We start from the raw sequence: 27,544 nt of genomic DNA, 5'->3' as shown, positions 1-27,544 counted from the left end.
TTAATCTTTACTCTTGTTTCTTTCTTTTCCATTTGTCTCTGCTTGGATCTCTATGATTTCTCTGCTTCTACTAGTTTTGGTTTTTGTTGTTGTTCTTCTTTTTCCAGTTGTTTTCGGTGTAAAGTTAGGTTTTCTATTCGATGCTTTTCTTGTTTCTTGATATAGGACTGTATTGCCATAAACTCATAGCTCAGTTGGTAAAGAATCTGCCTGCAATACAGGAGACCCAGATTTGATCCCTGGGTCAGGAAGATCCCCTGGAGAAGGAAATGGCAACCCACTCCAGTATTCTTGCCTGGAGAATCCTATGGACAGAGAAGCCTGGGTGGCTATAGTCCATGGGGTCACAAGAGTCAGACATGACTTAGCGACCAAACCAAAACAACCAAACTTCCTCCTTAGAACTGCTTTTGCTGCATCCCATGGATTTTGAGTTCTCATGTTTTCGCTGTCATTTGTTTTGAGAATTTTTTTTTAAATTTCCCTTTTGATTTCTTCAGTAACCTGTTGGTTATTTAGAAACATGCTGTTTAATCTCCATCTGTGTTTCTAATTTTTTCCTTCATTTGTGTAGTATTTCTCTGCCTTTTCATTATTTTTTTTTAACTTATTGTGTTTGAGGTCTGCTTTTCCCAGGCTTCAAGGAAAGTTGAATTCGTTCCTTGGAGAAGGTTGAATTCTTTCTTCTTTTTGGTTTCTGCCCTCGTAAGTTTGGTCCAGTGGTTTATGTAAGCTTTGTATAAGGTGAGGTTTGTGCTGAGTTTTTGTTTGTTTTTCCTCTAATGGGCAAGGCTAAGTAAGGTGGTAAACTTGTCTGCTGATGATTGGGTTTGTATTTTTGTTTTGTTTGTTGTTTACATGAGGCGTCCTACACAGGGTGCTACTGGTGGTTGGGTGATGCTGGCTCTTGTATTCACGTGGTTTTGTTTGTGTGAGTTCTCACTATTTGATGCTCCCTGGGGTTAGTTTTCTGGTAGTCTAGGGTCTTGGAGTCAGTACTCCCACTCCAAAGGCTCAGGGCTTGAATCTGGTCAGGAAGATTCTACAAGTGTTTTGTTACAGCATTAAGTGAGATTAAAACAAATATCCAAAAATGAGAAGCCAAAGATGAACCCCAGACAAATAGCAATTACAAAATCAGGCAAATAATACTTAAAATAATGGAATATACACCCATGAGCAAAGTAAAAATAGTCTAACAAAAATAAAATACTGGTTAATAGATTAACCCAGCAAACAAAGGAAATAAAAATTATATTTACCATTTAAGAACAAAACTAACTAAAGCACAGACTGGAAAACTAACCTAAAGCAAGATGCCAAGTGGGGAATATAGGAATGAAAACAAAAGTAACAAATACTTTGAGAGGAAAGGAAAGGAAAAAAAAAAGATATGCAAAGTTAAATAGAGGTAGATGAAGATTTATATACATTAAAGATTAACTGCAAGTGGAAAAGAACAGTAGGAAAGGCAAACAAAGAAATAAATTAAAAAATAATAAGTTTAAAAAAATTAAAATTATGAAGAGACAAGATGGTGATACTGTAGTTGGACGTGGAATACATCTCTCTCCATGGATACATCACAAATACACCTTCAGACACAGAAGTGCATGCAGAAAACACCAGGTGAGAGCAGACAGGAGTACCTAACCAGTGGAAAAGAATACATAGAACCATGCAAAACTCAGTAGGACGAAGGAACTAGGGGGAAAAACAGGGGTGAGAGTAGGACTAGACCTGCCCTCAGCAGATGGGGGAACTGAAGCAGGAGTCTGATCCCCACACCCAGGCAATTATCTGAGTCAGAGGAGAACCATTTGATGCTGAGAGTGAATCGGCTGATCTGTGGCAGCCTAAACGGAATGAGAACTGGACAGTCCTTGCTGCAGCCATAAATACGCCTGACAAAAACGCTGGTCCCCTGGAAGGTGCAGCAGCTGGGAGCTGGAGTTTAGGGATTGTGGAGCAATCCCAGGGCAAGGGCTGCTGCTGACTGTGAAGAGACAGATCAAGGGGACGTGAGGGAGGAGTTTGTGGTGGGAAATGCCAGGGAGGGAAAGCCAGGCAGACATGGAAGCAGGGTGATACTGCTGAGTCACACAGAGGGGGTGGAGCCATCACCATGGCGTCTCTCTCCCCAAAGGGCCAGCATCGGCAGCCAAACAACAGATGAGCTGGCCCATCAAATGCCTGGCCCACTGAACTACAGAGTAGGACCCCATCCAGGGTGCCCTTTTCAGTGCCTGATGTGCAGATATGCAGAGTAGGACCCCAGCCAGGGCGGCCCTCTATGTGCCTGATGCACCAAACAACAGAGAAGGACCCCAGGCAAGGGAGCCCTCTAAGTGCCTGAATGGGCAAAGCTATGGGGAAAGACTGGCCAAAGAGGCCTTCAGATCGCCAACTCCAAGAGGCTTGAAAAAAGACTCTGATAAGGCCATAATTTCTGCGGTGGAGGCGGTCCATGTCCCTGCACACTAGGCACCAACTGGGTCCCTGCAAGCCAAAAAGCTGCACCACCTTCACGTTCAACTCTCACTGGGGCAGAGCTGCCAGAGAGAGTCACAGAGTCACAGAGTCGCTTTGGTTGTGTCTTACTCTTTGCAACCTTGTAGACTGTGGCCTGCCAGGCTTCTCTGTCAGAGAGGGAGGTCTCCAGGCAAGAATATTGGAGCATATTGGCCAATACTGGTTGCCATACCCTTCTAGAGTACTGTATTTCTGGCTGCCCTACCCTCCAACTCCCCTGAGTACCTGGTGCTGCAAGAACCCCTGCAACCCAAGCAGCTGCACCACCTCCACACCTGGCCCTCACAGGGGCAAACCCAAGTCCTCCAGGGCAGCCTCAGGAGCAAACCCCAGTGGACAACCCACATGTAGAGGTAGAAATAAAACCACAATTGAAACCCAGGGGCAGTGTGGCTAAGGAAGAGGACCCAAACACCTTCCCACCAGCTGTACAAGGTGCAGATTAAATCCATATGATCAACTAGGCAGACTGTGTGTCTATGGAATATATAAAAGGTCACTGAGAGCTCCCACAAAAGGAAACACTAGTTCTGATAGCTGTGGACATTGGAGGCAAGAACACACTGGAATAGGACCAGATTAGAATCTGAGCTGCCCCCACAGCAGGTCCAGAGATCAGCATGGTGTTGGAGGGCATCTTAGGGAGGTGAGGTGGACTCCCAGCGAGGGAAAGGACTCTGACAGCAGTGACTCAAGAAAAACATTTATTATTCGTATGTTTTGACTTATTCTGCGGATTCTTTCGTATTTTTTTCTTTTCTTTTTTTTTCCTTTTTTCCCCCACTCTGTTGTAGCTGATAATTTTAGCAGTCACATTTTTTATTGTTATAAACTTCTGACTCTGTGTTGTGCTTTCACAGTTCTGCTCAGTGCTCCTTTTTATTTTTTTTTCTTTTTTAAATTTAAAAAAAAATTTTTTAACCTATTATTTTTTCTACATTTATTCATTTGTTTGTTTTTCCTACTGTTCTTATCCCCCTGCAGTTAATCTTAATATATATAAATCTTCTTTACCTACCTCTATTTGACTTTGTATATCTATTCCTTCTTTCCTTTCTTTTTCTCCTTTCCTCTCAACATATTTGTTAGTTTTATTTTCATTGCTTTATTCCCCAATTGGCACCTTGCTTTAGTTTTGTTTTCCAGTTTGTGCTTTAGTTAGTTTTGTTCTGGTAGATAAAATTTTTGGTTTCCTTTGTTCGCCAGGTCAATCTATTTTACTTTATTTTGTTAGACTGTTTTGATTTTGCTTATGGGTGTATATGTATATGTGTATATTTGGTCACACTTTTTATTGTTGTTAAGAATGTTTTAAGTTGTTTATATTTAGGTTGTATTATACAATATGATTTTCTTTTTTTATTTTGCTTATTGGCTGTGCTGAATGTTCATGGGTGTGTAAGGGCTGTCTCTAGTTGCAGCCAACAGGGGCTCCTCTCTAGTGCAGTGCACAGGCTTCTCATTGTGGTGGCTTCTCTTGCTGTGGAGCACAGACTCTAGGGCATGCAGACTTCAGCAGATGAGAGCTCAGCAGCTGTGGCTTGAGGGCTCTAGAGCACAAACTAGTTGTGGTGCAGCATGTGGGATCTTCTCAGTCCAGGGATAGAACCCATGACCCCGGGCAGATTCTCAATCACTGGACCACCAGGGAATGTTATAAGTGGGATTAATGAACACACTTAGAGGTCAAGTAAGTGGAATATTAAGATTCTCCAATAATTTTAGTGGAATGGAAGTTAATTGCCAAAAGCCAGGTGTTAGTGTATAGAGGGGAAAGTGGGTCTATCCTCTAAGATGTGGGTGAATTGAGAATGTTTAAATATAAGTGAGAAGATTCTAGTTTCTTGGTTTTGACTGTTCTCTGTACCTAACATATCTTACCCTTTCTCTACCTATTTAAATATATACATCCTTCATACTACAGGTCTTCATTTTCTGAATGATATTTTATATGAGTCAAGATTTAATTGCAGAAACTTGAATATACTTTAGCTACTTTAAGCCAAAAGGGATTTATATAGGATATTATATGAATTTCAAAATCATTGTTGAAAAAACAGATTAAAATATTAGCTCCCTATAATAATTTTAGATAAACACTACAGAGCTGGATTTTGAAGAGGGCTGCTGCTTTGTCTACAATCATATATCTATGTACTGACCAAATATATTAGGAAATAAAACTGTAAATGTATGCTATTTCCAAAAGGTAACTGATCAACATTTTTCAGTTAGATGCTTATCATTCTAATAGAAGTTTTTCTACTCATTCTCCATGTGTAGGTATTCAAAATTAATATATAGTATTGATTTGCCTCTTTATAAAATACTTGTCTTCTATAAGCATCTACGTATTATTCTACAACTTTTCACTTTTGTTAAGTGGGGATGATGAGGCAGTTGTATGTATGTCTCTGATGCTCAAAATTGTATGTGTGACATTTTTTATTAAAATGCTGGCTGTAGTGTATATCACTGTATGATTATGTGAAAATGTCTTTACTTATTTTTCTGATATGGGCAGTTGGTTCTCTTTACAATTTTCTCTGCTGAAAATGTTTCAGTATCACTTCTACTCCCATCAGAGATAGAGTACTAGATTTACCCCTCCCCTAAACCTTAACAATTAAAACACTAGACAAAATATGTGACATTGAACACTAGGCAACAAAGAATTGTGATTGCTGAGATACAAGAAAAATGAGAAGAACCCTCTGATGCTTATTTTCATGTCATGGCACAGTAGAGACTAACTCAGGCAAAGCTTTGTGTGCTAAGCTGAGGAATCCCAAATAGCTAGAACTCACAGAACAGAATACCAGAGGAGAGAACTATAAACAGACAGAGAACTCTGGAGACTTGCAAAAGGATACAGCAGAATACTAATTAGTGTATATTTGTGATGAAACTACCCAAGGCTGGGAAATGAACCATGCAAAAGGATTAAATGTACTCAGAACTCACACAGTAATGGGAATAGTGCCTATTATTAAGTTTTTATATCTATATTTATTAATTTTTTTGACAGGAAACATGAAGTTTCTAGATCAGAGAAAAGTATTTAATTACTCAGAGAACATATGTTGTCAGTTTCTCATGCTCCAGTTCCCCAAAGGTCAATGCATTAGGACAGAAATCTCCTGTGTATACATAGGGTCTATACAAGAGAGCTGACCCATCTGCTCCCACCCCTCGCCCAGAAAGAGGGAGGGAGACTTTTTTTGCCTTTTAACATAGAGAAATGCTCTTGGCAGAGGGTAGCATGAAGGTCCCCAAGTCACTTGTATAGATAACACTGTAAGTCTTAACTCCTAAGGCTTGTCATTCAGCATCCCTTCACCCAGGTACCAGCAATCTTTGTTAAGAAAGCTCTGATCATTTAGCGTTGTTTCATGTAGCATTATTTTCCTGACTTCTCTGCCCACCAGTCAGACTGGAGAATCTTATAATTCAGAAGAAAGTGGGTAGTCAGAAGGCTCTAATCTCAGCAGTGGGGATAATTATTCCTAGAATAAATGTTGTTATGTTCATACCTAAAAATTTAAAAGCAAGGCCTAAAATGATCAAACTGTTTCCACCAACAGGAATACAAAAGTGCCTAACTCCTGTCAAGGTAAAATACACAATATCATCTAATTAAAAACTCTCAAGAAGAAGGAAAATTAAGTATTGAAACTGACCCACACATAAATGCTTCAGTTAGCAAACAAGCACTTGGGGGGAATAAAGCTTTTACAACTGTATTCCATATGTTCAGTAAACTAGAGGAAAATGAAACACTGTCAGTATGTAATACATAGAAGAATATCCTGATTAAAATCCTAGAGGTGAAAATTATAATGCAGGAGATGAAACAGCAGCTGATGAATTCATAGCAGGCTGAATATTGTGGACAAAGAGAAAAATGAACTGGAAGATATAGCAACTATCCAAAATGAAACAAAGAACAGGCTCATTTAAAGATAGCAAAAAGAAATAAACAAACCATCATTAGTGAGGTATGCAATGATTTCAAGCAACCTACTATATGTGTGATAGGAGTCTCTGGATAAGAAGAGGAAAAGATATATATATATATGTGTGTGTGTGTGTGTGTGTGTGTGTATGTATACATATACATATATATACATTCACACACAAAGAAATGTTTAATCAAATTTGAAAATTTTTTTCAAATTTGATTAAAATTATGAACTCTCACATCCAAGATTCTCAGCAAACACCAAACCCAAGAAACATGAAGGAAGCTATAAGAAGGTACATTGTAAAAATCTTAGAAGCAGAATCTTAAGCATCCAGAGCAGAAATGTTTTATCTTCAGAGGAGCAAAGGTAGGAATGACAGCAGATTTCACTTGGAAACAGTGCAGTGACTAGAAACTGGAGCATCATTGCTAAAGGACTCAAACGAAAAAACAACCACCTAGAATTCTATATCCAATGAATACATATATCAGAAACAAACGTGAGACAAAGATTTGTTGGGTCATACAAAAGGTGAAAGAATTTTTTTTTTTTTTTTTAGCAGACCCAACTATAAGAAGTGTGAAAAGAAGTCCTTTGGACTGGAAGAAAATGATAGCACATGATATCAGACCTCTGAACAAAGGAATGAAGGTCATCAAAAATGATAATATGTTTGTGAAAAAATAATAGTTTTTTTCTTATTTAATCGATAAAAAATATTGACTTTTTAAATAAATAGTAGTGAAGTGTGGGTTTTAGAACAACGAAGAAGTAAAATGTTTGACAATAGCTCAAAGGTCAAGAGGAGAACATGGGAAATACACTGGTTTTTAGTGACTTACAGGAGTTCTATACACATTCTAGATGATAGTCTTCTGTCAAGTATATGTTTTGCTAAAACATTTTTAGCAAATGTTCTCAATGTTTTGATTGGTTTTGTTTTACCTGCAGTGTATTTTTTTAGATTTTACTGAAGTATAGTTGATTTATAGTAGTGTGTTAATTTCTTCTCTATGGAAAAATGACTCAGTTATGTATTCTTTTTCATATTTTTTTCATGCTTTGTCACAGGATACTGAATATAGTTCCCTGTGCTATACAGTAGGACCTTGTTGTTTTCCATCCCATATAGAATAATTTGCATCTACTAATTCCACACTCCCATTCCTTCCCTCCCCTTTCCCCCCTCCCCCTTGGAAACCACAAGTCTGTTCTGTGTATCTGTGAGTCTGTTCTTTTTCATTTCATAGATATGTTGATCTATGCCAAATTTTATATCCCACATATAAGTGATATCATATGGTATTTGTCTTCTTTCTGACTTCACTTGTTATGATAATCTCTCGGTATGCATGTTGCTGTAAATGGCATTATTTCATTCTTTTTACTGACTGAGTAATATTCCCTTGTATATATGCACCACATCTTCCTTATCCATTCAACTGCTGATGGACATTTAGGTTGCTTCCATGCCTTGGCTGTTGTAAATAGTGCTGCTATGAACATAGGAGTGCATGTATCTTTTAGAATTATAGTTTTTTCTGGGTATATACCCAGGAGTGGGATTGCTGGATTGGATGGCCAGTATATTTTTAGTTTTCTGAGAACCTCCATACTTTTTTCTGTTCCCACCAACAGTGTAAAAAGGTTTTCTTTTCTCCACATCTTCTCCAGCATTTGTTATTTATAGACTTTTTACTGTTGACCATTCTGACTAGTGTAAGGTGGTACCTCTTTGTAGTTTTGATTTGCATTTCTCTAGTAATTAGTGATGTCAAACAACTTTTCATGTGCCTGTTAGGCCACCTGTATGTCTTCTTAGGATAAATGTCTCTTTAGGTCTTCTGTCTATCTGTCAGTCGCAGTGTTTGGTTTTTGTTGTTGAGTTGTATGAGTTGTTTGTACATTTTGGAAATTAAGTCCATATTGGTTGGTTGCACCATTTGGTTGATCACTGTAGGTTATCTTTTCATTTTGTTTATGGTTTCCTTTGCTGTGAAAAAGCTTGTAAGTTTGATAAGGTTCAGGTTTGTTTTTGTTGTTGTTTCTGCTTCTATATGGGCTTCCCTGGTGGCTCAGAGGTTAAAGCATCTGCCTGGAATGCAGGAGACCTGGGTTTGATCCCTGGGTCAAAGACCCCTGGAGAAGGCAATGGCAACCCACTGCAGTACTCTTACCTGGAGAATCCCATGGAGGGAGGAGCCTGGTAGGCTACAGTCCATAGGGTCGCAAAGAGTCGGGCATGACTGAGCGACTTTACTTTCACTTTCTGTTTCTATTGTCTTGCTTTGGGAGACTGACTTAAGAAAATGTTGGTACAGTTTATGTCAGAGAACGTTTTGCCTATGCTCTCTTCTAGTAGTTTAATGGTATCATATCTTATGTTTAAGTCTTTAAGCCATTTTGTGTTTATTTTTGTACTTAGTGTAAGCATGTGTTCTAACTTCACTGATTTACATGCAGCTGTCCAACTTTCCCAGCACCGCTTCTGGAAGAGACTGGTTTTTTTTTTTTTTTCTCATTTTATATTCTTAATCTCCTTTGTCCAAGCTTAATTGACTGTAGTTGTGTGGGCTTTTCTCTGGGCTCTCTATTCTGTTCCATTGATCCTTATGTCTATTTTTGTCCAAATTCCATACTGTTTTAATTACTGAAGCTTTGTGGTATTGTTCAAATCTAGCAGGGCTATGCCTCCTGCTTTGTTCATTTTTTTCCGCAGGATTTCTTTGGCAATTCTGAATCCTTTATGGTTCCATATAAATTTTAGGAAATGGCAACCCACTCCAGTACTCTTGCCTGGAGAAACCCATGGATGGAGGAGCCTTGTAGGCTGCAATCCATGGTGTCGCTAAGAGTCAACATGACTGAGCGACTTCACTTTCGCTTTTCACTTTCATGCATTGGAGAAGGAAATGGCAACCCACTCCAGTGTTCTTGCCTGGAGAATCCCATGGATGGAGGAGCCTTGTAGGCTGCAATCCATGGTGTCGCTAAGAGTCAACATGACTGAGCGACTTCACTTTCACTTTTCACTTTCATGCACTGGAGAAGGAAATGGCAACCCACTCCAGGGTTCTTGCCTGGAGAATCCCAGGGATGGGGGAGCCTGGTGGGCTGCCGTCTGTGGGGTTGCACAGAGTTGGACACGACTGAAGCGAGTTAGCAGCAGCAGCAGCAGCATAAATTTTAGGATTATTTGTTCTAGTTCCATGTAAAATGACATGGGTAATTTTATATGGATCCTATTATATCTGTAGATGGCTTTGAATAGTATGGCCATTTTAATAAGAGTAATTCTTTCAATCCAACAGCATTGGATATCTTCACGTTTTTCTAAGTTATCTTTAATTTCCTTTATTAATGCTTTGTTGTTGTAAGTATATAAGTTTTGCCACTTCCTCTGGCCTGCAGTGTTTCTGTAGAAAACTCAGCTCATAGCCTTATAGAGGTTCCCTGTAATTAACTCTTTGTTTTTGAATGTTGCCTTTAGAATCCTCTCTTTACCTTTTGCCATTTTTTGTTATAATATATTGTGGTGTGGGTCTGTTTGGGTTTATCTTTTTTGGAGCCTTCTGTGCTTCTTGTATCTGGACACCTGTTGCCTTCTTTAGGTTTGGGAAGATTTCAGCCATAAGTTCTTCAAGTATGTTTTCAGTCCCCTTTTTCTTCTTCTCAGTTCCCTATTATGTGTAGATTAGCATGCTTTACTTTATCCTGTGGGTCTCTTATATTGCTTTAATTTTTTTTTCATTTGGGTTTCTTTCTGCTGTTCTAATTGGGTGATTTCCATTATCCTGTCTTCCAGATCTTCTTCTGCATTATTCATTCTGCTATTCATAGCCTTTAGTTCAGCTTTCATCTCTTCAAATGAATTCTCTAATTTTTCTGGGCTCTTTACAGCTTCTAGTTCCTTTTTACAGCAACCTGCATTTCTATTGATAGCCTTTCTTAATTCCTTCAGTATTTTTATTATCCCCCTTTTAAACTCAGTGCCTGTTAGACTAAAGAAGTCTGTTTCATTGTTTGTTCTTTCAAAGGAATTCTCTCTCTATTTCACCAGGGAATGGTTCCTCTGCTTCTTCCTTTTATTTATGTTTCTCTTGCTCTATGAGTTAAGGGAAAGCAATTAAGTACTGTGGTCTTGGAGGGTTACTTTTATGTGGAAACATCCCTGTGCACCATGCATGGGTTTAATGATTTTTGGTGTGAGGGCTGTTTTTAATACGAATTGCTGCCCCCTCTTTCCTCGGTTTTACTGGCCTTTACCCCTTTGGTAGGAGGTGGGACTGGTGTGATGGCCAGAGGCTGCATTGGATATGGAGCACTCTGGTGTCTTTTGATACAGACTTTAATTACATTTTTATGTAGTCAAATTTGTCAGTTATTTTGCATAGTTTGTGCTTTTTTGTCTTGAGTAAGAAATCTTTCCTCACCATTTCCAACATCATGAAAATATTCTTTATATGTTCATCTAAAACTGTTCCCCATTTCTGCTTAAATTAGCCAACTGATACAAAGTTCCTTACAAGAGAGTGCTGTGATTGCTTTCCTTTTATTGAAGAATAATCCTCTGTACTTGTGGAAGTCATCCTCTCTGAACTTCAGGAGAACTCATGGTATGAGGAGTAAGAAAGAGTCCATGTCCATCACATCAGTCACATCAGCCCTAGCAATCAGAGGGCTGACAGCTGTCTCACTTTGAAGTCCTTTGTAATTACTGGAGGACAAGTAGGAGGCCAAGAAGGAAAGTAGTTATGCCCATGAAAGCATTCTGGATATATGAGAAGGAAAGAGATAACATCCGATGAGAGTTTAGCTTTCCCAGATCTAGAAGCCCATGTTTGAGAAACCATTTCACCAATTATAACAAATAAGGGCTTGCTGTTTTCAATGTCCAAACAGAAACTGCTTAAGTTTCCCCAGTCAGTGTATGTTTCTGCCATGAGTCAAGGTACTCCCCATTTTATTTTCTGACTCATCTTCTTTTGGAGATCATATTCAGTTCTTATGTTCAACTAGCTTCCTAATCCCTCTTTAAATAAATAGATAATGAGAAGAGGGGATGAAGTCTTTATTCAGTTTCAAGGATGGACTCTGACAGAAGCAAAAACAGAGCAAAACAGGTTCTGCTGCTGCTGCTGCTAAGTCGCTTCAGTTGCATCTGACTCTGTGCGACCCCATAGATGGCAGCCCACCAGGCTCCCCCGTCCCTGGGACTCTCCAGGCAAGAACACTGGAGTGGGTTGCCATTTCCTTCTCCAATGCTAGATGTGCTGAAAAGTTAGCTAGAACTATTCCTTTAGATTGGTAACAATGACCCTGTTTTTGAAACATTCTTTTAAAAATGCTGTTCACTGTTTAGCTATCCTATTTCTTTTTTTTTTTCTTGCATCATTATAGTAATTTGGATTACAGCACTTTAAATTTATTATTCCAAATGATGTCAGAGTTATTATCAACATTCTTGTACAATTGGATTATTTTTCAAAATGGAAATTATATTTTTTCATCCACTTTTTCCTCCCTGTATTGTTCGAAAGAGTAGTCGTCAATTAGGTTTTGGAGTACATATGTAGGAAAAATTACTTTGGCTAAAATATTAAAAATTACCTAAATCATCTTCTCTCCAAACATATTCTGCTGGTGATTACAATAAGTTTTATTTTATTTCTCAGTAGAATGGAATAAATTGCATTTTCTTTTTTATTTGAGTAGACTGTGTACCAGAACAATATTAAATAATCACAAACAGTCTGTGGTTTTTATTTTGGACTTTACTGCAGCATGAACTGTGAGGAGGTGATGCAACATTTTCTCTAATTGGCCCTTGTGTGAAATTATAACACTGGACTCAAAATTCCATCCCTGCTCTGAATTTTGGGTAAGGTTATATGAGGTTCTCAGACTCAGATAATGGTTGGTTATGATCATAAACAGCTGGTGAAGCCTTGGCAAGAAGCTGATGTTAAAGAACTTAGAGTGAAATTGAACCCCAGAGGGCAGGGGTGCCCCATTTCTCAGCTGCTAGTACATCCAATAGCGTTCATCCAATAGCATTCATCCAATAACATTCATCCAATAGTATTCATCCTGTCCTACAGGTCAGCACAGAAACTACTGACCCAGTCAGGCCTAGAAGACTGCTGAGGGCTTTTTGTTTTCCAGGAATAAAAGATATTTCCAGAAAATGAGGTCCCTCCCTATGAAAGAGTTGGTAATTTTGGTTGGGAGTCCTTGCAATTTCATTACAAGTGTTGGTATTGTTAAGGCCTGATTATCTCTTAAGAAATGCGATATCTCATTTCCTGTTGGCCAGAGAGACTTAGCTAAGGACATAATCAGAACCCCACAAAAATGCCTCAAGGAAGATTAAGTTTATATCTGAAGCTACCTCATTCCCCTTGTCAGTTTCCTCCTTCTCTCTTCCTGCATTCTCTGGCATCCCATACTTTTATGCTGGTTTCTGACTACCCAGACATTTCCCCTGCCACTTACAGAGACCTGAACTTGCCAAGCAGAAAACTTCTTACTCATGAAATTGGCTTGCCCTGTTTCCATAAGTACAGGCTCCCTGAGCAGGGCCAAAGATGAGGGTGGAAGGCATCACAGAAATGGTACATTTTCTAAAGCTCAGGGATCCAGGGTACCCTACTCCAGCTGCAACTCTAGTAGCATGATGTGTGAGTTCAAAACAAAACAAAAACTAAAATTATAGGCCATGCCTGAATACTGGTTAAAGCAGAACTATCCTAAACAGTCACTGCTTCCTGAAGGATAGAGGTTTTATTTTTTTTTAATTGCCCTATGAGAAGCAGGGATTTGCATTACTTTATGGCTTTATGTGAAACTTCCAGAGTCCCTGATGCACAGAGTGCATCTTTCACAGCACTTTCACAGCAACATCTTTCAGGATTTGAAATAGCTCAACTAGAATTCCATCACCCACTAGCTTTGTTCGTAGTGATACTTCCTAAGGCCCACTTGACATCACATTCCAGGATGTCTGGCTCTAGGTGAGTGATCACACCATCGTGATTATCTGGGTGGTAAAGATCTTTTTTGTACAGTTCTGTGTATTCTTGCCACCTCTTCTTAATATCTTTTGCTTCTGTTAGGTCCATACAATTTCTGTCCTTTATCGAGCCCATCTTTGCATGAAATGTTCCCTTGGTATCTCTAATTTTTTGAAGAGATCTCTAGTCTTTCCCATTCTATTTTTTCCCTCTATTTCTTTGCATTGATCACTTTGGAAGGCTTTCTTATCTCTCCTTGCTATTCTTTGGAACTCTACATTCAAATGGGTATATCTTTCCTTTTCTCCCTTGCTTTTCGCTTCTCTTCTTTTCACAGCCATTCATAAGGCCTCCTCAGACAGCCATTTTGCTTTTTTGCATTCCTTTTTCTTGGGGATGGTCTTGATCCCTGTCTCCTGTACAATATCACAAACCTCCGTCCATAGTTCATCGGGCACTCTGTCTATCAGATCCAGTCCCTTAAGTCTATTTCTCACTTCTACTGTATAATCATAAGGGATTTGATTTTGGTCATATCTGAGTGATCTAGTGGTTTTCCCTACTTTGTTCAATTTAAGTCTGAATTTGGCAATAAGGATTTCATGATCTGAGCCACAGTCAGCTCCTGGTCTTGTTTTTGCTGACTGTATAGAGCTTCTCCATCTTTGGCTGCAAAGAATATAATCAGTCTGATTTCAGTCTGTTGGCCGTCTGGTGATGTCCATGTGTAGAGTCTTCTCTTGTGTTGTTGGAAGAAGGTTTTGCTACGACCAGTGCGTTCTCTTGACAAAACTCTATTAGCCTTTGCCCTGCTTCATTCTGTACTCCAAGGCCAAATTTGCCCGTTACTCCAGGTGTTTCTTGACCTCTTTTGCATTCCAGTCCCCTCTAATGAAAAGGACATCTTTTTTGGGTGTTAGTTCTAGAAGGTCTTGTAGGTCTTCATAGAACCATTCAACTTCAGCTTCTTTATTATTACTGGTCGGAGCATAGACTTTATTACCGTGATATTGAATGATTTGCCTTGAAAATGACAGAGATCATTCTGTTGTTTTTGAGATTGCATCCGAGTAGTGCATTTTAGACTCTTTTGTTTATTATGATGGCTATTCCATTTCTTCTAAGGGATTATTGCCCACAATAGTAGATAAAATAGTCATCCGAGTTGAATTCACCCATTCCAGTCCATTTTAGTTCTCGGATTCCTAGAATGTTGACATTCACTCTTGCCATCTCCTCTTTGACCACTTCCAATTTGCCTTGATTCATGGACCTAACATTCCAGGTTCCTATGCAGTATTGCTTTTACAGCATCGGACCTTGCTTCTATCACCAGTCACATCCACAACTGGGTGTTGTTTTTGCTTTGGCTTTGTCTCTTCATTCTTTCTGGAGTTATTTCTCCACTAATCTCCAGTAGCATACTAGGCACCTACCAACCTGAGGAGTTCATCTTTCAGTATCTTATCTTTTTGCCTTTTCATACTGTTCATGGGGTTCTCAAGGCAAGAACACTGAAGTGGTTCACCATTCCCTTCTCCAGTGGACCACATTTTGTCAAAACTCTCCACCATGACCCGTCCATCTTGGGTAGCCCCACATGGCATGGCTTAGTTTCACTGAGTTAGACAAGGCTATGGTTCATGTAATCAGATTGGCTAGTTTTTTTGTGATTGTGGTTTCAGTCTGTCTGCCCTCTGTTCCCTTATCGTGCCTACTGTCTTCCTTGGGTTTCTCGTACCTTGGACATGGGGTATCTCTTCACGGCTACTCCAGCAAAGCGTAGCCACCGCTTCTGACCTTGGACATGGGGTATCTCCTCACAGCCACTGCTCCTGACCTTGGACATGGGGTATATCCCCTGGGCCGCTCCTGCGCCACGCAGCTGCCGCTACTGCACTGCTTACTGTGAGTGTTCCAAAATCTCCACTTTGTCCTCTCTCTCCCCTGCCTCCAGACAGGACTCAACTTTCTCCTCTCAGTATGTCTCCATCATAGATTTTACTTTGTGGACCTATCATCACTGATAAATTTCTCTCACCATAATGCAAATGTTGTATCTTATATTAATTATTCTCACAAGACTTAGCACTAACAAGGTATGCTGTCAGTGACTAAATAAAAGTTCATTCAAATACTAAAGATGCTTGATCTCACACCTGTGAAACAACCATGTTGTCTGTTCAGCTGTATATTCATATCAGATAACCAGAAGTGTAAACTGTTTAAAGTAATGAAAAGATACAAATGATACCCCTGGACATGATCTGCTACATTACAGACTAAAGAATGTGACTTAGAATAGTTGGCTAAATTCCATGATCTGCTTCTTTGACCTTTTGATAAAAGTGAAAGCTGGTGAAAAGAATGAGATTATGCATGTAAGGTAAAGACAGTTGTGCTTTTGACCTTCCTTGTGTGGTGACTGGTACAGGGCTCATTCATGCTTCATGTATGCCCGAGGACAACTTTGGACTTTCCTTGGAACCATGATAGAGGCATGAACCCTAATTATGGTTCAGGAATAGTCTCATTTCTTGGCCACTACAGAAATGAGAGATTGAGCCTGAAAGCTACATTCTCCCAAGAAATAAAAGCAAGAGGAGCAAACAGACAATGTGAGGCTATGTGGAAATAGTCTTGTGTGGAGGGTGTGGTCAGGGAGGGCTCGGGATGTGCTTTTGTCAGCCAGAAAATGTTCAGAAGAAAAAAGCAAGGGGGGTGTAATGCCTTGCCATGCAGGCAGGGAATAAAAGGGACAGAAGACACAAGGCAGTCTTGTAGAACCAGGCAAGGAGAGTTGGCACCATCTGGAAAAAGACCTCAGTGCCCTAGTTGGCACTTTTCCAGATGGTGCTGAGTTGGCTCCAGCCAGAGAAAAGCATTCCTTTATGGCTGGTAAGAAAATCTTGGGGTTGTAACCAACTCCTCTGGGAGCTGGTAAACGATTTCTATGCCTCTTATTGTTATGAAGTGAGACTATATATTCTCAGTAGCTATGTGATTCAGAGAAATATTTGCAGTAACCCTTGCTGCTGAAGTTCAAGAGAGACCATGGATGTCAATCTTAATCAGCATAAAGGTTAGGACCTACTGTACCCAACAGGAAGCAGTGATAATCCAAAGACCAGCTTTGATAATCCCTATTAGTGCATTGTATGTAATTACCTAAGTAATGTGAACTAAATAATTGTGGCACCAAATCTATGTTAACTTACTGTGGATGGAAAACTGTCAATATGTATTGAGCAAGCAGGATGTCAGACATTTTGCTGGATATTTTAACTAGTTACCTCATTTAGTTCTCATAACAAACCTATGAGCTATGACTTTACAGATGAGACAAGTGAGACTCTGAAAGGTACATAAACTGCCTAATCCATACAACTAGAAAATAAATAGTATATATTTTAGACTCATGTCTGCTGAACTATTTTCACTTGTGACATTGATAGTAACCATAGTAACACTTATAGTAAATATTTATATAGCTTTTGAACTGTGGTGCTGGAAAAGGCTCTTGAGAGTCAGTTGAACAGCAAGGAGATCAATTGACTGAAGGATTTTCCTTCAGTCAATCCTGAAGGAAATCAACCCTGAATATTCATTGGAAAGACTGATGCTAAAGCTGAAACTCCAATACTTTGGCCACCTGATGCAAAGAACCAACTCATTGGAAAAGACCCTGATGCTGGGAAAGATTGAGGGCAAGAGGAGAAGGAGACAACAGAGGATGAGATGGTTGGATGGATGGCATCACTGACTCGATGGACATGAGTTTGAGCAAACTCAGGGAGATAGTGAAGGACAAGGAAGCCTGGTGTGTTGCAGTTCATGGGGTTGCAAAGCGTTGGACACAACTTAGCGACTGAACAACAATAATATAGCATTCATCCTATGCTCAAGCATTTTATATACATTCCTTGAAATGATGTCACTCCAGCCTCCCTTCCTCATAAACATCGACAATTGGACAGTTTTTTATGAACAAAAACAGCTCTGGGAAAGCTCTGGAGCTTAAGAAACCTGAGCAAAACAGTTAGATAAAAGCAACTTGAAACTAATTGCACAAGAAGAGAAGAAAGATTCATTTTGCCTGCATCATCCCATCCCTCAAGCAAACATTGTTCAGTGCCAGCATAATAAAGGCTAAATATGACAAACCCACAGCTAACATCATACTCAGTGTCAAAAGGTTTAAAGTTTTTCCTCTAAGAGTAGGAGCAAGAAAAGAGGATCCACTCTTACCACTCCTATACAACATAGTACTGAAGTCCTCGCCAGAGAAATCAGGCAAGAAAAAGAAATAAAAAGCATGCAAATCAAAAAGGAAGAAGTAAAATTTTCTTTATTTGTAAATCATATCATCCTACATATAGAAAATCTTAAAAACATGCCCCCAAAGTGTTGTAACTAATCAATGATTTCAGTAAAATTGCAGAATACAAAATCAAGATAGAAATCACTTGTATTTCTATGCACTAACAATAAAGCATCTGAAAGAGAAGGAAAACAATCCCAATTCACAATGATATAAAAAATAATAGAATACTTAGAAATAAATTAAGCAAAGGAAGTGAAAGATCTGCACACTGAAAGCCATGAGACTTTGAAGAAGGAAATTAAGTAAGACACAAAAAAATTAAAAGATATTCTATACTCAAAATAGAATTAATATTGTTTAAATGCCCATACTACTACTCACAGCCATCTATAGTCAGTACCGTCTCTATCAGAATTCTAATGGCATTTTTCACAGAAATAGAAAAAGACCCTAAAATTAGTATGAAGCCACAAAAAATCCTGAATAGTCAAAGCAATACTAAGAAAGAACATACTGGAGGTGTTATACTTCCTAATTTCAAAGCTATAGTAATCCAAACAGTATGGTACTGGCATAAAAATAGACATATAGATCATGGGCCAGAAGAGAGGACTGGAAGTAAACCCTAACGTATACAATCAACTAATATTTCCCAAGGAAATCATGAGTGCTTAATAGATAAAGGATAGTCTCTTCAATAAATAGTGCTGGGAAAATGGGATAACCACATGTTGAAGAAAGAGATTGAACCCCTTATGCTACTCACAAAAATTCTCAAAATGAATTAGGTAAGACATAAAGCCATAAAAATCCTACACAAAGACATAAGAAAAACCTTCTGGACATTGGTTTTAGCAACAGTTTTTTGGGTATGACACCAAAAAGCACAACAAAAGCAAAAATTAGCAAGTAGAACTACATCAGATTTCTGCACAGCAAGATAAATGCTCCTTTCAACAAAAATAAACATTAACAAAATGAAAAGACAACTAATGGAATGGGAGAAAATATTTGCAAATCATAGCTAATAAAGGATTAATATGTAAACAAGGTTTCCCTGATAGCTCAGTTGGTAATCCACCTGCAATGCAGGAGACCTTGGTTTGATTCGTGGGTCGGGAAGATCCCGTGGTGAAGGGATAGGCTTACCCACTCCAATATTCTTAGGCTTCCCTTGTGGCTCAGCTGGTAAAGAATCTACCTGCAATGTGGGAAACCTGGGTTCAATCCCTGGGTTAGGAAGATCCCCTGAGAAGGGAAAGGCTACCCACTCCAGTATTCTGGCCTAGAGAATTTCATGGACTATATAGTCCATGGGGTTACAAAGAGTCAGACACAACTGAGACACTTTCACTTTCACTTTTTTTCAAGGTTCTCATACAAGTCAATAGCAAAAAAAAAAAAAAAAAAAAAAAATCTGACTAAAAATGGGCAGAGGAACTAAATAGACATTTTTCCAAAGAAGACAAGACATACCAATGGCCAACAGATAAGTGAAAAGAGGCTCAGCATCATTAATCAACAGAGAAATGCAAGTGAAAACAAGAGTGAGCTATCACCACAATCCTGTTGGAATGATTTTCACTGAGAAGACAGAAGATAACAAATGCTGGTGGAGATGTGGAGAAAAGGAAACCCTTATGCACTGTTGCGGAGAAGGCGATGGCACCCCACTCCAGTACTCTTGCCTGGAAAATCCCATGGATGGAGGAGCCTGGTGGGCTGCAGTCCATGGCGTCGCTGAGGGTCGGACACGACTGAGCGACTTCACTTTCACTTTCACTTATGCACTGCTGGGGGGAAAGTAAATCGATGCAGTCACTATGCAATACAATATGGAGATTACTCAAGGAATTAAAAATAGAGCCACCACTATATGATCCAGCAGTTCCACCTCTGGAAATGAAAACAAGATCTTGAAGGGATATCTGCATTCCTGTGTTCATTGGAGCGTTATTCACAGTCGCCACTGTGAATGAAAACAATTGAAGTATCCCCCAAGGGATGAATCGTTAAAGAAGTTGTAGTATACATATATACAATGGAAAAATACTTATGAGAAAGAAGGAAATTCTGCCATATGAGACAATATGAATGAACCATGAGAACATTATGCAAGTGAATAAGTCAGAGAAAGACAAATAATGATATAACTTATGTAGAATCTAAAAAAGTCAAACTCATAGAAACAGAGTAGAGTGGTGGTTACCACGGGCTGAGAGGAAGGAGGTGTGGGGAGATATTGGTCAAGAGTACTGTTTTATGCTGGTCTCAGCCTGTTGGTAACCACTGTTATTGCTGGATTGACCTTTGTGATTCTTACCATGATTGTAAGATGCCCTCAGCAATAACCAACAGGAAACTTTGGGGAAGAGGTTTATTACTCAAAGGTCTTGAAAATTACACAGCATACCTCAGGCCACATAGCAAAGTCAGGGGTAGGAAAAAGGGAGGCAGCAGGTGTAGGGTTGTGGGAACAAGTGTGGGGCCTACGGTTTCATAGGCCTTCTGTTTATTGGTGAATTTAAAACACAGATGGGAATTTAAATGGAAGAGAAAAAACAAGCAGCCCAAATGGTCATTTATTGAAAATCAGTCAAGGTCTCTGAAACCAGCTGTCACGTCCTCTCAGCAACCTCCTCCAATAAATGACATGGATAAAGAAGAGTATTTTAGGATTATGAAATAGTTCTTTATCTTATTGTGGCAGTGTATGTTACAATTCATAGAAATATATATCCCCAAAAAGTTCTTCACATAATTTTTAATGAAAAGTAAACTGCAGGCTTTACACACAGACTTTCTAGATTTGAATCACCTATTTGCTGTTTATCTTGAGATATGTTACTTAATTTCCATATTTCCTAATTTCTCATAGAATAATGGCAGTTGTAGTGACAACCCCCTCACAGGGTTGTGATGAACATGAAATGGGCTAAAATGTACACCCATTTAGAGCAACCCCTCGTATACAGTAAGTGCTCAGTAAATATTAGTGATCATTATTAGGACACATATACATTCTGTGGGATTAATGTTTTATGCTGTGTAATTTTCAGAGTTTTACTTTTCAACAGCTCACATGTTCCTTAGTTGATGAATGTGGTCTATCTGTACAATGTAGTAGTAGTCATAATAGAATGGAAGCAAACGCTGACCCATGCTACAGTATAGGTGAACCTTGAAAGCGTAATGCCAAGTGAGAGAAGCCAGACACCAAAGGTCACATATTGTATGGTTCCTCTTACATGAAATGTCCAAAATAGGCAAATCTATAGAACCTGAAAGTCAACTAGTGGTTGCTAGGGAAAGGGAGAAATGGGCCTGACTGCTAACAGATATAGGACTTTTTCTGACATGATAGAAATACTCTGAAATAGATAACAGTGGTGGTGGCTCAACTCTATAAATACACTAAAAACCTCTGAATCATATACTTTAAAGTGTGAACTTTATAGTATGTGAATTATATCTCAATAAGCCTTTTATTTTTTTTAATCTCTGAAACAAAGGAGCCTGGGGCAGTAGGGGACAGCTCAGCCTGGCTCTTTATCTAGACATGTGGCTGGCAAGGTGTTTATAGAGATAACTGTCTTTGAAGTGGATGACTCTTTGAAGTGGATCCCTTGGCAATCAAAGCTTAAGTCAGACACTTGTATTACAAAAAAGAAAAACCAACTGTCAGGCCTGATGCTACAGGTACAAACTTCCTGTAAAAAGACGAATAAGTTTGAGGGAGTCTAATGTATAGCATGGTGATTGTAGTTGATGATACTGTTGTGTTCTTGAATGTTGCTCGGAGAGTAAACCTTAAATGTTCTCATCACAAAAAAGAAATTGTAACAATGTGATGGAGGTGTTAACTAGTATTCTTGCCTGGAGAATCCCAGGGATGGGGGAACCCAGGGGGCTGCCATCTCTGGGGTCGCACAGAGTTGGACACGACTGAAGCGACTTAGCAGCAGCAGCAGCAGCAGTACTATGGTGGCAATCATTTTGCAATATATAACTATATCCAATCAACATGCTGAACACCTTAAATTTACACAGTGTTAATATCATTATTCAATGGACATGGGATTGAGTGGACTCCAGGAGTTGGTGATGAACAGGGAGGCCTGGCGTGCTGCAGTTCACGGGGTCGCAAGGAGTTGGACACGACTGAGTGACTGAACTGAACTGAATGTCATTATATCTCAATAAAGCATAAAGAGATATTTTAATTTAAAAATCACTATTTTATAAATTAGCTCATTTTATTCTCACAGCAACTTTTTGAGGACACCATTATTATCCCTGTTTTATAGGTAAAGAAACTAAGGTCAGAGAACTGGCCCAAGGTCATACATACTAAAATGGGAAAGAAATAGGATTCAAACTCAGAAAGTCTGACTCTAGAAACCATAGTCTCAACACATTCTCCTGTTCTGTTTTCAAATATTTCCAGAACTAAGTGATTTTCAGAACTTTCGACTTTCTAACCAGACAAGGTCAAACTCCAAAATGGCACTCATAAGCCCCTAAAGGAAAACATACCTGACAGAATCCTAGAGATGAGAGCAGTAATAAGCCAAGTAACTGAATGGGAAAGTCACCAAAAGTTCTTGAAATGTTGTAACACACCCCCACACTGTGACACCTCTCCTCACCCAACACCTCTTGCTAAAACCCCAGGAGTGAAGGACAGGCCCCTGGAGAAGCCTCAAAGGCTCTCAAGAGTCTAGTCTCCCGTGTTGAGGGAGACTGTACTCCCAACACGAGCAGCTGCTCCACGTTAGGACCACTGTACCTGCTGCTTGCCAGACTGCCGTCTAAGAGGCAGGAAAAACAGATAAACTCTTCAAATCCCAAGCACATACTTCACAGGGAGAAGAGAAGTGCAGATACAAAGAGCTTACTTGGCTTTCTTTCTCTTTTTTTTTTTTCCCCCAGAGCTGCCTAAACTTTATCTCATGAGGAATCCACTGAAGGACTTCTTGGGGAAGTGAGTGCAAGTCAAGATATCCAGAAACCAGGTAGAGTGATCCACCATTGCAGGGGTTAATAATCAGCTGCCTGTTGCTCTGGCTAAGCCATGAGAAAAATACCATGGGAAAAGTATAAATGCAAAATATAGCAGTACAGTATAATCTAAACAAAAGTATATCAGGTTATTAGTTGGGATTATCATGCCCTACTAAGCTAAGGAAAAACATAGTATGGGCCTTGGAACACCGGATCAGCACCAAGTTCAGAACACTGCTTGTGCACACACCAAGATGTTTTCTTAAGGCATATGTGGGTCTATGAGCCCCAACTGGGTGATACCGCTTATATAAGAAAATAGCAGATAGTTCAAAGTAATCAATAAAATGAGAGAAGTGACCAGTGACACAGGAGGCTGATTTTGTCATAGCAAAACAGATACATTCTGTGTGCCAAGATACTAAATAAAAGTGATGTGGCTCCAAGGGATAGGGCTCTTGATCCAAGAGGTCTTGAGTTCCCCGGTCCCATCTTTAAAACTTTAATTCTGTCTCTAGTTTCTTTTTCCCAAGCTGTGTGTTGACCACTTTCAATCCCTACCTGCTGTGCTGGCTGCAGCATACCATCTTAGTTCACTAGGGACTAGGGGACTTCCAGGGGCACAGACTTTGAGTGCTAAAGCCAGGACAGTTGGTTGCCCTTCACTCATGTTAGAGTCAGCAAGAACCATTAGGATTTTTCTTCATTCCAGTGCATTCCACTCATGCCAAGCTGTGCTACTCACACACCATCCAGTCATGCAAATGAATTCTGACTGTGAGCCTTGTATTTTTACTCCTACTTCAGTTATTATTGCTGTAACCCCAGCACCCATTTCCTTAGAATAATTGATGTTATTCACTGACTTGGTCTGCTTAAATCAGATGGGGTTATTTTCACTAGTTGCTGCCTCCCAGCCAGAGGGGACATAAAGCTTCCTCAATGGTGAACAATTGAAAGCATTTCCCCTAAAGTCAGGAACAGGACAAGGGTGCCCATTTTCACCATTACTATTCAACATAGTTTTGGAAGTTTTGGCCACAGCAATCAGAGCAGAAAAAGAAATAAAAGGAATCCAAATTGGAAAAGAAGAAGTAAAACTCTCACTGTTTGCAGATGACATGATCCTCTACATAGAAAACCCTAAAGACTCCACCAGAAAATTACTAGAGCTAATCAATGAATATAGTAAAGTTACAGGATATAAAGTCAACACACAGACATCACTTTCATTCCTACACACTAATAATGAGAATATAGAAAGAGAAATTAAGGAAACAGTTCCATTCACCATTGCAACGAAAAGAATAAAATACTTAGGAATATATCTACCTAAAGAAACTAAAGACCTATATATAGAAAACTATAAAACACTGGTGAAAGAAATCAAGGAAGACGCTAATAGATGGAGAAATATACCATGTTCATGGATCGGAAGAATCAATATAGTGAAAATGAGTATAATACCCAAAGCAATTTATAGATTCAATGCAATCCCTATCAAGCTACCAATGGTATTTTTCACAGAGCTAGAACAAATAATTTCAAGATTTGTATGGAAATAAAAAAAAAAAACTCAAATAGCCAAAGCAATCTTGAGAAAGAAGAATGGAACTGGAGGAATCAACCTGCCTGACTTCAGGCTCTACTACAAAGCCACAGTCATCAAGACAGTATGGTACTGGCACAAAGACAGAAATATAGATCAATGAAACGAAATAGAAAGCCCAGAGATAAATCCACACACCTATGGACACCTTATCTTTGACAAAGGAGGCAAGAATATACAATGGATTAAAGACAATCTCTTTCACAAGTGGTGCTGGAAAAAAAAATGAAACTAGAACACTTTCTAACACCATATACAAAAATAAACTCAAAATGGATTAAAGATCTAAACATAAGACCAGAAACTATAAAACTCCTCGAAGAGAAAATAGGCAAAACACTCTCCAGCATAAATCACAGCAGGATCCTCTATGACCCACCTCCCAGAATATTGGAAATAAAAGCAAAAATAAACAAATGGGACCTAATTAAACTTAAAAGCTTCTGCACAACAAAGGAAACTATAAGCAAGGTGAAAAGACAGCCTTCAGAATGGGAGAAAGTAATAGCAAATGAAGCCACTGACAAACAACTAATCTCAAAAATATACAAGCAACTCCTATAGCTCAATTCCAGAAAAATGACCCAATCAAAAAAAGGGCCCAAGAACTAAATAGTCATTTCTCCAAAGAAGACATACAGATGGCTAACAAACACATGAAAAGATGCTCAACATCATTCATTATCAGAGAAATGCAAATCAAGACCACAATGAGGTACCATTTCATGCCAGTCAGAATGGCTTTGATCCAAAAGTCTACAAGCAATAAATGCTGGAGAGGGTGTGGAGAAAAGGGAACCCTCTTACACTGTTGGTGGGAATGCAAACTAGTACAGCCACTATGGAGAATAGTGTGGAGATTCCTTACAAAACTGCAAATAGAACTCCCTTATGACCCAGCAATCCCACAGCTGGGCATACACACAGAGGAAACCAGAATTGAAAGAGACACCTGTACCCCAATGTTCATCACAGCACTGTTTATAATAGCCAGGACATGGAAGCAACCTAGATGTCCATCAGCAGATGAATGGATAAGAAAGCTGTGGTACATATACACAATGGAGTATTACTCAGCCATTAAAAAGAATACATTTGAATCACTTCTAATGAGGTGGGTGAAACTGGAACCTATTATACAGAGTGAAGTAAGCCAGAAAGAAAAAGACCAATACAGTATACTAACGCATATATATGGAATTTAGAAAGATTGTAATGATAACCCTGTATGCGAGACAGCAAAAGAGACAGATGTATAGGACAGTCTTTTGGACTCTGTGGGAGAGGGAGAGGATGGGATGATTTGGGAGAATGGCATTGAAGCATGTATATTATCATATATGGAATGAGTCGCCAGTCCAGGTTCAATGCATGATAGTGGATGCTTGGGGCTGGTGCACTGAGATGACCAAGAGGGATGGTATGGGGAGGGAGGAGGGAGGGAGGTTCAGGATGGGGAACACGTGTATACCTGTGGCAGATACATGTTGATGCATGGCAAAACCAATACAATATTGTAGAGTAATTAACCTCCAATTAAAATAAATAAATTTATATTAAACAAATAAAGCTTCCTTGCTTATTTAGAATGTAACCCTGTCTCTTTCAGCTGCTAACTGTCTGAACTGGTCACCAGATAGGCTACTGTCAACCTGGTATTAAGATGCCAGGCATGAAGAGTGATGCATTTCACTGTTTTAAAACATCTTGGTTACAAAGGAGTAACTGAAACTGGCCCCACAGAAGTTTTAACTAATTGTTTTTCATTAAGTCTTTCAATCCCTTGCATAATTAGCTTCTCAGAAGCATGTGTCTTTTTTTGTTTGTTTGTTTTGGTTGCTCCGAGTCTTAGTTGTGGCATGCAGAATCTAGTTTCCTGGAAAGCGAAAGTGTTTAGTCCTTCAGTCATGTCCAACTCTTTGCAACCCCATGGACTGTAGCCCTAGTTCTCTGACTAAGGATCAAACCTGTGGCTCCCTTCATTGGGAGCATCGAGTCTTAGCCCCTGGACCACCAGGAGGGAAGTCCCAAAAGCATGTTTTTTGTGGGCAATACCACCCAATATTCCCTTAGAAACCGGAAGATGCGCTATGAGTGCATGAGCCTTTAGAGTGCAGTCAGTCCCATTTAAAATTCCCCATTATATGTAAAGCTGAGCATTAGTGACAGGCACAGCCCCTACCTTTAAGAGATGGTACAGTCTAATTAGGGAACAGTACACACACACACACACCCCACCCACCCCACACACACCCCACACACACACACCCCACACACCTCACACACCCCACACACCCCACACACACCCCACCCATACACACGCACACACACCCCACACACCCCACACACACCCCACCGCTGCAAGCCCCAGGGATTACAGATGTCAGGAGCTATTAGTACAGAAACTCATTTCTGACTGAGGAGGAGGGGAACCAGGTGTGAGTTCAGGCACCAGAGTCTCTGCCATCTGCAGCTGTTTCCTTCCCAACTGACCTCCTAACACTGTCTCCTACACTTCAGGAAGGATCTGGATGCCCTGGGGTTGTCCCTTATGGAGGAGAGGCTGACTCAAGTTTGAAAGTGTATGCAACAAGTGCCCCCCCACCCCAAACCTTCTCTTCTCCCCTGTTCACATCCACCCGTGCAGGTCTGGCAGAGGTGCCTGCTAGAGCCCCATGATCTCTGATTATTCTAACAGGATCCATCCCTGAACAGATGGCCACCTCAGTCACAGTGGACTTCATGTCTGGCCAAGATAGGGCATTATATATCTAATGAGCAATCTAGCAAATGAGGTTGAACAGGCATACCTCGTTCTTCATTTAATCATCCCAGCTGTTGGGTCCTAGGCCATGGACTGGCAAGCAGGCTGAATTGTGCCTTAATATAAAGGTGCAGGCAAGGGAAGAGCCTCTTAGAGACCAACCAGGACACCAGATGGAGTTAGATAGCATTACATGCATTTAGAGTGTGAACCTCTTATGAACAAAGAGCTGGCTGGCCAGCTTGCACCAGAGTGATGCCATTATAGAGGGAATGTTTAGGAAACAGCAATTTCCATGCTGATGAGAACAGTGTTTGTTCATTTTTATTGTCT

At 39.7% G+C, this 27,544-nt stretch overlaps 1 long non-coding RNA gene across 1 annotated transcript in view; it reads left to right on the top strand.

Moving 5' to 3' along the window:
* LOC132658624 (uncharacterized) overlaps positions 1-26,208 on the top strand; it is a 405,911-nt gene extending 379,703 nt beyond the window's left edge. Inside the window, exon 3 of the long non-coding RNA XR_009598489.1 lies at positions 22,767-26,208. This is a non-coding gene — a long non-coding RNA (uncharacterized LOC132658624). The remainder of the gene's footprint in view (positions 1-22,766) is intronic.
* Positions 26,209-27,544: the final 1,336 nt, after the last annotated feature.

The sequence above is a fragment of the Ovis aries genome, chromosome 25 (genome assembly GCF_016772045.2).
Source record: "Ovis aries strain OAR_USU_Benz2616 breed Rambouillet chromosome 25, ARS-UI_Ramb_v3.0, whole genome shotgun sequence".
NCBI classification, from domain to species: Eukaryota; Metazoa; Chordata; class Mammalia; order Artiodactyla; family Bovidae; genus Ovis; species Ovis aries.
Note: the sequence above shows the minus strand (reverse complement) of the source record. Positions and strands in the feature narration are given on the sequence as shown.